Source organism: Tenrec ecaudatus, chromosome X (genome assembly GCF_050624435.1).
Source record: "Tenrec ecaudatus isolate mTenEca1 chromosome X, mTenEca1.hap1, whole genome shotgun sequence".
Taxonomy (NCBI): domain Eukaryota; kingdom Metazoa; phylum Chordata; class Mammalia; order Afrosoricida; family Tenrecidae; genus Tenrec; species Tenrec ecaudatus.
The window spans coordinates 95,886,535-95,898,853 of record NC_134548.1 but is presented as its reverse complement, the minus strand read 5'-3'; positions in this window follow the sequence as shown (position 1 = coordinate 95,898,853).

Here is a 12,319-nt window from a genome sequence, read left to right as displayed (position 1 = left end):
GGCCTGGTATGAAGTCAGCAAGGGTAAGGTAACCGAGAGAAATTACTGAAACCCAAATGAAGGCTGAGCATGATAGTGGGACAAGAGGAAAGCAAAAGGAAATAGAGGAAAGAACTAGGTGACAAATGGTATTTATAGAGGTCCAAAGACTGGAATGTACATATGTAAATATATTTATATGAGTGTGGGGAAACAGATCTATGTGCATATATTTAGAAGTTTAGTACTAAGGCAGAAGATGGACATTGGCCTCCACTCAAGCACTTACTCAATGCAAGAACACTTTGCTATAATAAATTGGCATTCAATGATGCACACCTTCCCGACAGGATTGCTGAAGATAAATGTGTGTATAAGCAAATGTGGTGAAGAAAAATGACAATGCCCGCCTACCAAAAGATATAGCGTCTGGGGTTTTAAAGGCTTGAAGATAAACAAGCGGCCATCTAGCTGAGAAGCATCAAAGCTCACAAGGAAGATGCAAACGAGTCTGTCTGACCACAAGGTGCAGAAGGGACCAGTTATCAGACGTCAAAGAACTGAAAACCATATCGTTGTGTGCCCACCTCCCTGATACAATCAATGAAGCTAAACGTGTGCATAAGCAAATGTGGTGAAGAAAGCAGATGGTGCCCAGCTATCAAAAGATATAGTGTCTGGGGTCTTAAAGGCTCGAAGATAAACAAGTGGCCATCTAGCTCAGAAGCAACAAAGCTCACATGGAAGAAACACACCAGCCTGTGTGACCACGAGCTGTCAAAGGGATCAGGTATCAAGCATAAAGGAACAAAAAAATCATATTATTGAAAATGTGGGTGAGTGCAGGGTGGAGACTCAAAGCCCAAGGGTAGCCAACCAGACACCCTTTGCTGACAGGTTGTGGGGAGAAGATAAACTAGGCAGGGTGCAGGGTAGCAACGATGAAACATATAACTTTCCTCTAGTTCTTGAATGCTTCCTCTCCCCCCTCCCCCCACTATCATGATCCCAAAACTACCTTGCAAATCTGGCTAGATCAGAGGATGTACATTGGTATAGATAGCAACTGGAAACACATGGAATCCAGGACAGATGACTCCTCCAGAACTAGTGATGAGAGTGGCGATGCCTGGAGGGTGGAGAGAATGTGGGGTAGAAAGCAGGAACTGATTACAGGAATCTACATATAGCCTCCTCCCTGTGGGAGGGACAGCAGAGAAGAGAGCGGGGGAGATGTCGTAACAAAATAATAATAATAATAATGATATATGAATGATGAAAAGTTCATGGGGTGGGGGGGAGTGGGGAGGGAGGGGGAAAATGAGCAGCAGATATTAAGGACTCAAGTAGAAACAAATATTTTGAGAATGATGATGGCAACAAATGTACATATGTTCTTGACACAATGGATGTATGTATGGATAGTGATAAGAATTATATGAGCCCCCAATAAAATGATTTTTTTTAAGTTGAAGGTAGTATAATTGGGTAAGAAGAGTCTCTTATTGTGTTGCAAGTTCTTGTCCAAAGTTACAAGAATTGTTGAACAATGGGGTCCCTTAGAGGAGTACCTCATTTGGGTTGAAATAGTGAGGCCTTATTACTAGACCATGGTCATTTTTTCAGTTGTAGGGTGCCTTGGAAGAATCAAGCTTTGGCTCAAACATTTGGGTACATCCTGAAAGCATGAACAGCTAGAGGCTATCAGTAAACAGTGTCCTTTGTAGCTGGACTACAAGTTATTTCTCAAATGAATATTGGAGCTGTACAACTCCATGGCTACCACAGCAGCAATAAAAAGTACAAGAGAAATGGGGCTCATAGTTTCCAAGAGGGCTTCAAAAATTTCATGGAAAATGTCATGAAAACATTTTGGAATCTCTGAAGTTCTTCATGTCATGGATGGGTCTGGAAAACATTATGCTGATTGAAATTAGTCAATCACAAAATGACAAATATTATAAGAAGCCACTATTCTAAAGACAAATATCAAGACAAATACTGGCATACCAAAGGGAACAGAATTTGGATTTTCCCAAGTAAGAAAGGATAAGGGTGTCAAAAATGAACCAACAGAATAGAAGTTTGACAGATAAAGACATGGGTTACAGAGACCCAGAAGAGTAAGAAGAAAAAGCATGGGGGTGGGAGATGGGATAGAATATGAAGGTGGGGGTTGATAAGTGGCTTGAATGTACAAGTGCATAATTGTCTCAAATTTAAAGCCTCCACTTAATTCATAATAATTTTTTCAGAGAAAGGAATTTTCAAATAAATTTTAAAGTCCATTCATATTTAAATGAGACAGAAATATTATATGAACACAATGAAAAATATCATTATCATAAGGATATTTAATGAAATGAATAAGCTATAGAAAAATAATTATGAAAGTAATAGAAATGATATTGAGCCATATGTTGATTTATATTTTCTTATTTAGTACAACGATCTATGTCATTGCTTTATTTAACAGATGAGAATATTGAGACATAGAAAAATAAGGTGAAAATATTGCTAGTTGATTAAGGATTCAAATAGATAGTTTTCTACTTATCCAATACCTCAATTACTGTGATGTACTTCTAATTAATATGCAATACATGAAAATAAATATTTTTACAGTTTTTATAGTTCATCCTATCTACAGTCATGTACAGTTCATCTTATCTATAGTCAATCTCAAGTAATCCAAAAATAAAACTATCATTGAGTCAAAGCCAACTCATAGTGACTGTAGAACAGGATAGAACTGCTACTGTGGGTTTTTAAGTTTGTAACTCTATTTTTTTCATTTGAATTTTAAAAAAATCATTTTAATAAGGGCTCTTACAACTCTTACCACAATCCATACATACATCAATTGTGTAAAGCACATCTGTACATTCATTGCCCTCATCATATACAAAGCATCTGCTCTCCACTTAAGCCCTTGGCATCAGGTCCTCCTTTGCCCCCCCTCCCTCCCCGTTCCCCTCTCCCTCATGAGCCCTTGATAATTTATAGATTATTATTTTGTCAGATCTTGCCCTGTCCGACGTCTACCTTCACCCTATTTTCTGTTGTCCATGCCCCAGGGAGGAGGTCACATGTAGATCTTTGTAATAGGGTCCACATTTCCAACCCACCCTCTCTCTATGTTCCCAGTATCACCACTCACACCACTGGTCCTCAAGAGATCATCCGCCCTGGATTCCCTGTGTTTCTGGTTCCTATCTGTACCAGTGTCCATCCTCTGGTCTAGCCAGACTTGCAAGGTAGAATTGGGATCATGGTAGTGGGGGGAGGAGAAAGCATTTAGGAACTAGAGGAAAGTTGTAATTTTCATCATTGCTACATTACACCCTGTCTGGCTTGTCTCCTCCCTGAGACCCCTCTGGAAGAGGGTCTCCAGTGGCCTACAAATGGGCTTTGGGTCTCCATTCCGCACTACTCCCCTTATTCACTATGGTAAGATTTTTTGTTCTGATGATGCCTGATACCTCATCCCTTCGAAATCTCGTGATCGCACAGGCTGGTGTGCTTCTACCTTGTGGGCTTTGTTGCTTCTGAGCTAGATGGCTACTTGTTTACCTTCAAGCCTTTAAGACCCCAGATGCTATATCTTTTGATAGCTGGGCACCATCAGCTTTCTTCGCCACATTTGCTTATAATCAATGACTGCAACTTTTTATGGGAATTGTAAACCCCATCTTTCTCTAGAGGAGCTGGTGGTTTGGACTGCTGACTTTGCAGTTATTGACCTAATGTGCAACCACTATGCCACCATGGCTCCTGTACAAGTATAAGAGCATTATTTACTTTTCAAATTTTTGAAAACTTATTTTTCTTCATAAAACACTCAATGAAATCACTAATTTTACAGAAACTGTAATATTACCATTAAAATAATTAGTTCAGAGATATAGACACATTTAACAGATCTCGCTGGACTTTAAAAATGCTTTTCTGTCTTTTTCAATTTCATTGAAATTGACCAGGTATCCCTTAGATATCCTTCGGAAATAGAGCTTCTACAGAAATATTTTATGTATACTGGAGCTTGCTTTTAAAATCCTTCACATCCAAAAGTAATTCTTCACAAATAACTTTGAAATGCTTTCAATTTCCCTTTCTGGATCATAGAATCACTATGGAATATAAAGGCTGCATTTCTGAGTATTTTTACTTTCCCAGGATGTTTGAATCATAAAGCTATATTGCTTGGCAAAACTTTAATATATTTGCAAAATATTATGAAGTGAACCAAAAATACAAACACAGCTGCTTACATGTCATAAAATGTATATAAACCATATCTATGAAAATACAATTATTTAATCTGAATTGCCTCCTCCTCTCACCATCTGTGAGTTCTTTTACAATGGGTCAACAAGAAAAGGATGTTAATTTGCAAGTAATAACTTCTACTTTATATCTAATACACTCTTTTAAATGGATAAAAACACAATAGAATTGTAAAGAGAAAACACACAAAGTTACCATTAGTGTTTTTAAAAGATGTTTATCAACTGTCCTTAGATCATAATTCATGGCATATTAGTAATGAAAAATTTCCATTAAGTATATGCATGTCTTTGAAAATATGCTCTATATAATATCAAGCTATGTCTCTTTTAAACTGTGCATAATATATTTAAATATATCTTAGAGAAAAATTAAAGATGAAGGAAATACCAACTATGTTTTCTTTCAACTAGTTGTAATAGTTATTTCTTTTCCTCACAGATCAATGAATCCTTTGAAAGCTGTAGAAAATATATCCAAGGATTTACAAAGACTGTGCCTCTAACGGGTACACGTTGTTCTTGTTAGGTGCCATCAAGTTGGTACTGACTCAGAGCAACCATATGTAAAGAAACACTGCCTGGCCCTCAGGTATCCTCACAATTATTCTTAGTGTGAGCCCATGGTTGATGGCACAATGTCAATCCACCTTATCAAGAATCTTCCTCATTTTGACTGGTCCTCTACCAAACATTCTGTCCTTTTCCAGAAGGCAGATAAAGTAAATACTCACTGCCATCGAGTAGATTCCAACTCAGGGAGACCTAGTTGAACAGGATAGAGCTGTCTTGTGCATTTCTGAAGCTGTAACTCTTCAAGGGAGAAGATATATCAACTTTCTCCCTCAGAGTAGCTGGTGTTTTCTAGCTTCTGACCTTCCAGCAAATAGTCCAACGTGCAAACATTACACAACAGGGTCTAACAGCTTTAACTGAAAGAATGTAAATTGGATATAAAATTGATTGTACATAGCCCAGAGGCCCTTATACTGACCTCCATAAAAGAAACAAAGTAGCTAGGCTAGCATTCTTGGTAGCAATACAAAGAATTTTCCTCCTATAAGCTTACACATAATTTTTGGACATGCTTGGAAAGATCAGTCTCTGGAGAAGAACATCAAGCTTGGTAAAGTGGAAGGACAAAGCAAAAGAGGAAGACCCTTGACTAGAAGGACTGACACAGTGACTGCAACAATGAGCTCAAACATAAGAACCATTGTGTGGACAATCAGGGCTGGGCAGTGTTTCCTTGCTCGTACATAGGGTTTTCAAAAGTGTGAACTGGCTCAATGGCACTCAACAATAGCAACAACAAGAAGGCCTGGTGTTTTGTGGGTTGTTAACCAAAAGGTCTATTGTTCAAAGCCAACTGCTACTCTGGGATAATGAGGGTTCTGCCCCCTTAATGATTTACAGCCTCATAAACCCACAAGGGCAGATCTATTTTGCTCTATAAGGTGAGATTCAACTCCATGAAAGTAAGAGAGAAATCTACACCTTGCTTAATTTAAGGAATTAGGTTAACCTCATGACCCCTCAGCATTAATATTTTAAAGTCTTAATTTTAATTTCACAAGCACAAATAATAAGAGGAGATGGAGTGACAAAACTTAATAATGTAGACAAAAAGAAATGATTCTTTACATCAGCAGATCTCAACCTGTGTGTTGCGACCCCTTTTGGGAGGCGGTGTCAAACAACCCTTTCACAGGGGTCGCCTGATTCATAACAGTAGAAAATTTTCAGTTATGAAGTAACAATGAGCATAATTTGTAAGATAAATACTAAACGAGAACTTGAAGTATCAGAAGTTATTATCGAATAAGTGCAAACTTACCTGGTATTATACAAAGTCAATTTTTGTTTTATATATTATAATGAGTATCTTCCTACATAAGTCACTGCAGTGGAGTCAGAGTTGACTCATAGAGACCATATGGACTAGGGTGGAACTGCCTCAGATTTTTTTGAGATTGTAACTCTTTACAGGAGTAGAAAGCACCATCTTTCTCCCAGGGAGGTGCTGGTGGTTTTTAACTGCTGACCTTTCAGTTTGTACCATTTAACCAGCAAGTCTCCTTTATATGTCGTAATTATTGATGATATCATATGAACAGTATGAAAAAATTATATTAATTTTATATTTATACAAATAGCTAGCAGAAAAAGAGACTAAGGTGAAAATCCTATAATGTGACATATTTGGATGAATATATTTGGTTCATATAATATTACATTCTAGAAGTGAGTCAATAAACAACACTATGCATTTATTATTGTGAAGCAGTTAATTGTTTTATATGACTCTTCTTACTGTAATCTTTGTAGCTCAAATGACTAGATAAAAATGCAAATTAGGTGTATGAAATGAGTATAGATGGGATAACCTGACAAAATGGAGTGCATGGTCTGTTTTGTCATCTTGCTGACAAATGAGCCATCTCAGAAGCAGGAATAGGGGAATCACACTACCATCAAGAAGAAGAGCCAGCACATCCTTTGGACTCTGAGATCCTTATTTGGTAAACACCCTCATTCCAGTAGACACAGGGCTGTGAACAGAGTTGTGGTGAAGTGGGGAGAGCAGAGGCAGAAGCAAGAACTAAAGCATGAGACAAACAGTGGGTATCCATGTTCATGTAGGAGACTTACTTGCAAAGGGAGTTCCCTTTGGACATTTATCAGCAAAACCAAAGCAGATGTAACATTTTTCAAGATGGGTAGAGGACAAGGGCCAACTACTGAAAGGCAGAGGACCAGATGTAGCCACGCATTTTGGAAAAATGCAGATGTGCTTCTGACTTGAAGAAATGTATCCTGAGCATTCCAGTGTTAATTAGTTTGTGACTACTTTGTGGCCGCTGCAATGAGTTATCAAACCCAGTATAGAAGAGCAGAGTACCTTGGGAGGGGAATTAGTATCAGAATTTTTTTTAAATGGTCGGTGGTGGGGCAGGTAAAGGTTTGTCTGACCTCCATATCCTATGAATCAGTTGTTGGTGAATGAGTTTGATTTTCCTTCCCCCGAGTAGCCAGAGGAAGTCAGATGTGCCCCCCTACAACCTTTTCACAGTTTCAGATTGAATTGTGTTTCCTAGAAGAATAGATTTTCTCTGTCTATATTTGGAAATAAGATCTTTAAAAATGATATAAATTAATATGAATTATAAAGGAGTACAGTAAATCTGAATCCCCTCTGAGTTGTGTCTTTATGAAAGATGAGAGAAGACACAGAAATACACACGGGGACTATATCATTGTGAGAAAACATTTATAAACCAGTAAATGCCTGAGGCTACCAATATAGACAAGAATGGATTTTCCCCCAAGAGTTTTTGGAGAGAACATAGCCCTGCTGGCACCCTAAACTCTAATTCATCCCCTCCATAATTGTGAGAAAATAAATGTGTCTTATTATAAGTCACCAAATTTGTGGTATTTTGTTACAACAGTCCTAAGAAGAAAATATGAACATTGCTTCACATGTTGTACTAATAAAAGATATTTTTAATCATTCATGACTCCCTTCATTGTTGCAGTGAAAATTGCTCTTATAATTTTTTATCAAGAATTTCAGATGACCAGTACAAGTAATTTGAAATTTGCACAAATGTTGAAAACTTCTTTTTTCCCCTTTCCTTTTTTTATATTTTATTAGGGGCTCATACGATTCTTAACACAATCCATACATATACATACATTAATTGTATAAAGCACATCCGTACATTCTTTGCCCTAATCATTTTCAAAGCATTTGCTCTCCACGTAAGCCCTTTGCATCAGGTCCTCTTTTTTCCCCTCCCTCCAGGCTCCCCCCTCTCTCATGAGCCCTTGATAATTTATAGATTGTTATTTTGTCATATCTTGCCCTATCCGGAGTCCCCCTCCCCCCCTTCTCTGCCGTCCATCTCCCAGGGAGGAGGTCACATGTGGATCCTTGCAATTGGTTGTCATAACCAAATATATAATTATATTTTAGTTTCCCCTCCTCAGAATGAGTTTATATGGGATAAACAGACAAAGAACAGATGTATCTGTTGAGCAAATTGTGTGTAACTTCTTGACTGTACATTCTTCCTATTTTGGCATTCACATGAATTTGCAAAATAAAACAAAAAACATTAAAAAATTTACTGAGCATGTTGTCCCTGTTTTGAGAGAAAGTACATTCATGGAAGCTGATTTTAAACAGACTGTCATATAGTTCTTGTTCAGGCATCAAGAAAAAACATGCCAATGAGGAAGTAAATTGGAAAAGAAGTGATGGGAATATAGAACATTAGAGGAAACACTAAAAGAATTAGCATGCGAGTATCAATCACAACAATATTCAATTTTTATACTCAATTTCTCTTCATTATTTCCCATACAAAAACAAAAACACGATGTTACTATTTAGTTGATTCTGTCTCATAGTGATTTTATGTGTGTCAGAGTACAAACCTTTTGGTTTTCAATGGCTGATTTCTCTGAAGCAGACTGCCAAGTCTTTCTTCCAAGGTACCTGTGGAGAGACATTAACTTTCACCCTTTCAGTTACCAGATAAGTAAACTAGCTAATCAACCACTGTAACAAGCCAGAAACTCAAGACAAATGTGTACATAACATTATATACCTCTTTGTGTTCTCTCTTTTCTTCTCTAAAGTTCTACCTTAAGAGATTCATATCACAGAAAAGTCTATTAAATCTGCAAGGACATTTAATTATTTAGCATGGCAGACATAGCCTCTAATTCTCTCCAAATGACCTTTTCCTGAATGGAAGTGGACCTGAGTGTCTTCAGGGTGAAGCTTACTAGAACGGGGTGTTTGGAGCACTTAATTCCAGGAGCTGGGTTGTTGACCTATGGAGCTTAAGCTGAATGCCGAGGCACACAGTGGAGTGGAATCTCCCTTTGGACCTTTATTAGCAAATCTGAGAGCATTTTGTGACATTCCTGATAAACAACACAACCTTGAACATTTCTCACTGACATTACTTCCTTAATAAACCCTTAGTCATGAGTTTTATCTGTGAGTTCTGTGTAGACATTGCAGTGGATGTTAGAACTCAGAGAGGCATATAAGAATATATTAAGACAACGCAAAATCTAAAATGGAAGATTAATATAAGATACATCTAACATTGCATTATTGTATAAAAATTGCATCTAACATAACCCATTTTAATACCTGTAATTGTACTTGTTAGATACTGTTGAGTCAACTCATGACTGAAAATGGCAATCCCAAGGGTGACAGTGTAGAACTGCTTCATTGAGTTTTATTTACTGCAATCTTTGTAAAAACAGATCACCAAGCTTTTTCTTCTGTGAAGTTGCTGGATGGATTTGAATACCAAACTTTTAAGTTATAAATCAAATGTAAAACACTTAAGTCTCCAGTGTTTCTTTTAAAAAATCCAGAGACCATATATTCACATTTTGAAAGATTAATCACTAGATAATGTTCTCCTTTATTTTGGAACATTGATTATTTTTTTATCTGCTTCTTTTGAAGAACAGTAATAGCAAATACAGAAATATAAAAGTTCATTTAAAAGGCTCAGTTTATACCACTATATTAACAGGGTGTGTTACAACCTTTCTTGTGCCAGTTATATAGTCTCCTGTCAACTAGAGCGAAGGGGTGGAGTATAGCCTGTAGATCAGGTTGCAGCTTGATGACCTCATTTGGAGTCGCAATGGAAATAAATTGCTCATTGGAGGCCAGACCCATTTTCTCTACCTCCCCTTGCGCCTGCTGTTGAGACATTCAGGTGGAGGAGACTCGTGGCGACCTGTACCAGCGTTGAGTTGCTTCCACTATGACTGGATCCACAAAACTTTGTACCCACTGGCTTGTCATCTTCCTGCATTCAGCATCATTGAATGTGCTGTGTGAGTCTAAAGAGAAATTTATGGACTAGTATCAGACACATGGGCTAATATCGGACTTATAGACTTGATCTGGACTGGACTAGGATATTTTCTCAATATACAATTGTTCTTTTATATAAAGCTCTTTCTTATACGCATGAGTGTCCTTGGATTTGTTTCTCTAGTCAGCCCAGACTAACTTACTAATATAAAATTTTAGCTTATTTATATCTAAATAGTTGTTAATTGCCATGGAGTTGACCTGACCCATAACGATCCTATGTATAAGAGAAGAAATACCACCCAGTCCCATACCATCCGCACTATTGTTCTCATGTTTAAGCCCATCGTTGCAGTCACCGTGTCAATCCATATTGTCAAGGGTCTTACTTTTTGTCACTGCCTCTCCACTTCGCCAAACATGATATACTTTTTCAGTTAATGCTCTCTATTGATAGCATGTCCCAAATACATAAGACAATGTCTCATTATCTCAGCTTCTAAGGAGCATTTCGGCAGGACTTCTTCCAAAACAGGTTAGTTTTTTCTTTTTCTATTTGCAGTCCATGGTTCTTCCAATGTTCTTTATCAGCACCAGAATAAAAATGCATTACTTCTTCTTTGGTCTTCCTTATTCAATGTTCAACTCTAACACACAGATGAGGCAATTAGAAATACTAAGGTCTGGGTCAGGCACACCCTAGTCCTAAAAGTAACATCTCTGCTCTTCAACATTTTAAAGAGGTCTGGTCCACCAAATTCACCCAATGCAATGTGTCAGTCGATCTCTACTGCTGCTTCCATGAGTAAGAAGTGTGGATCCAAGCAAGATGAACTACTTGACAACTTTGACATTTCCTCTGTTTATCTGGATGTTATCTATTGATCCAGTTGTGAGGAATTTTCCCCCACACTGACTTGGGATCCATACCAAAGGCTGTAGCCCTTGATCTTCATCAGCGAGCACTTCCAGGTCTCCTCACTTTGAGCAACCAAGGTTGTGTCATCTTCATACCTCATGTTGCCTTCCTTCAATCCTGATGCCACAGTCTCCTTCATATAATCAAGTTTTCACTGTCATCCATAGTCTTGGGCAAGGTGAGTGTTAACAAATTAAGCTCTAATACCATTCCCTCCTCCAGTTTGGATTTTATTATTCACTATAATATTTAATGACTTTACTAAGGGCACAGAGATTAAGAGAGTTCATTGTTGCTGTAATTTATAAGCAAACAGACAAATAGAAAAAAATAGTTTGTTTCAATATGATTATCATCAGTTTATATTACAGAAATTCCATAGGATATCAAAGGGGAGGGGTAAAGGTTCCATAAAATATGGTGCTAAGTATAACATGTGAGCCACACATTGAATCCCCAAAACGTCACAAGATCTTGATTAGCTGAGAAGGAGGGGTGGAGTGGAGCAAATGGCAATGAAAGGAGCAGAGTATTCTAAAAATAGATCTTTTAAAGAAAAAGAGATATCTGGATAGGTGTCCCCTTCAGTTTTTGTTTGGACATAAATATAACCCCCTCTCTCTCTCTGTAGGGTGGTGGGAGGAGGAATTCCCATGAGAAAAGCAAGAATAAAGATTTTAAGTTCTTATTATCCAATATGGAAAGACATTTCTGAATATATGGGTACTTAGTAAAACTTCAGAATATCAAATCTTGGAACAGTATATGTGCATCATATTCATTCAACAGACTACTTTCATTATAAGAACTGTAAACAATGTTCTTCAGGAAGAGGAAAATGACACCAGAATAAAAACCTTATCAAATGCAAAAGAATGAGAGAGCTGAAATGGATTTGCTATTAGAGTATAAATTAGAGAGAAAACAGTCATATTACTGTATATGCTCATGTATGAGCCACGTTTTTCATCACATGTTTTAATGCATTTCTTTTGGGTAAAATTAGGTACCTCAGTTGATATATCGGTCAGTTTATATTCAAGTATATATGATAATTTTTTTTTTCAAGAAAAAGTTTCTTGTAGGAATTATCTAACTTTCCACATGCTAAAAACCAACTCGGGAATAACAATGTGAATTCAACTTTAATATAAGCCAAAGAAAGGAGATAATACAGATAAGAGCAAAAGCCAAAGAAATATAACATAAAATAGAAATACAGAAACCAAAGTTTTTTTGTGTAACCAATTATTCCACAACTTACAAGAAATGTAC